The sequence below is a fragment of the Balaenoptera ricei genome, chromosome 10 (genome assembly GCF_028023285.1).
Source record: "Balaenoptera ricei isolate mBalRic1 chromosome 10, mBalRic1.hap2, whole genome shotgun sequence".
NCBI classification, from domain to species: Eukaryota; Metazoa; Chordata; class Mammalia; order Artiodactyla; family Balaenopteridae; genus Balaenoptera; species Balaenoptera ricei.
This window is the reverse complement of record NC_082648.1, coordinates 48,006,397-48,008,203: the sequence shown is the minus strand read 5'-3', so window position 1 is coordinate 48,008,203 and position 1,807 is coordinate 48,006,397.

The window sequence follows — 1,807 nt, the reverse complement described above, 5'->3', positions numbered from 1 at the left end:
CTTCTTCTGCTGCAGGGGTCGTATGTGCTCCGGCGGAGAGGGGCTCAGCTGAGGCCCTGGCGGAGGACAGGTGCTCGGTCTCTGGGGCTCAGAAAGGCGCGGCGGGCGCCTGGACGAAGGCTGGGGAACAGGGCCGAGGCGAGCTTCCTCGCTCCTGCGGCACCAGGATGCGGACGACCTGGGTGTCTGGTCCTCTCTCGGCGCTCTGCCTCTCCGCCCCTCGCGCTGCAGCGCGGCGCTGCGGGCCTGGGCGGGGCGGCGATGGAGGAGCGGGGCGGGGCTTCCCTCGCGGGGGGCTGCCACTCCGCGGCGCCCACTGCCGAACCGCGGCACCTCTGCTCTTTTCTCGCCTCCTCTCCCCACCCCTAACCCTCGGAGATTATCTGGTCCTCACCCCTTCCCCACCCCAGTCACTCACTGCGTCCCACCCCCTGCATCCCAGACCCGTCTGTCCCTCGCTCGGACTCCACCCCCCTGGAAGGGCTGAGGGATCCGAGGTGGGCCTGTCTACTGTCCGGGGAAGAGAGTCAATTGTGCTTACACCTCCTTTATTCCAAGGCATCCTTCACCCCCATCACAATCCTCTCTCCAAATTGGGAGCACACCTCTCCTCCCCTCTCCCCACAACCCTCGCAAAGATTCCCAGCCCACTCAGCCTTCAAGGGCAGCTGCCTGTACCCCTATGGAGGTGGGTGTCCAGGTCCCATTTTTTCAGAGAGGAGGGTCAAGCGAGGTCTGGCTCTTCCCTTCCCCTTCTACAACCAAAGGTGCACTCTACTCTCTCCCCAACATACACAATAGATCCCCAGTTGGAAGGAAGAAAAACTCCTATTCTGGCCTATCAGAATTCAAAAGCAGGTAAAATTCTCATTTTTGCCTCATAGGTTGGGGCTGGGATGGAGGTGGGAAAGAGTAATTTTGCAAGAGAAAGGGAGTCAGAAAGCAGTGATGGAGGGGTGATGATAGCGATGGCGGTGGGTAAGGCTAGAGGGGCTTTGAGAAAGGACCTCTAGAGCAGACATCTGCATTTGGGCTTCAGGCAGGTTTAGGCACCTACGTGAGTGTGTTTCCTGTCTCAGTACTGTTGGACAGAGTCCCAACACCCCAGCCCCTTTCTCAGGCCCTTCTTCTGTTTCTCTCCCTTCCCTGAGGGAAAAAAAAAAAAAAGAGCCAAGGCTAGAGATTCTGTGTCCTTCCTCCCCTCAGGTCAGACTCCTGCTGCAGCCCCTGGACAGAACCACCTAGAAACTGGCCAGATTGATTTTTCTCCACGTCACAGGGCCTCTGCTGGCCAACAGAGTTAGACTGCAGGAGTTGAGGCTCTAGGCCAAGGGGAGGAGCAGGGTGATGGGAGAAGAAGGGAGGAGGGGATGGAGGTTCTGCCTAGCAATTGCCTGATAAGTGTCTAGGGTCACTTAGATACTATGAGGCAAGGAGGAGAGAAAGATGGCCTGGCCAGACAAGACCTAACCACTTGGAAGGCAGCTGAAGGGGTCTCCAAGTTGGACATATACCCCTAACTCACCTTGAATCTTAAGGAAACTGAAGGAAAAGGGTTCAGCATAAGAAGCTGGATGGGAAGGCAGTAGGACTATGGAGAAAGAGGCTTGGGGAGGAGCCAGGAGAGGACACATAGAATGACAATGAGTTCCTATAAACTCAGAAATATAGGCATCTCTTCAGTCACTTGGTCTGGCACTATTTCTAATTGTTGCAGCATCCTGCAAGCTCAGGAAATAGCCCAACCTCAGGCGCCCAAGGGTTCCAGGATGGCATCCTTAGTGAAGGAGTTTCAAAGTGCTAGTCC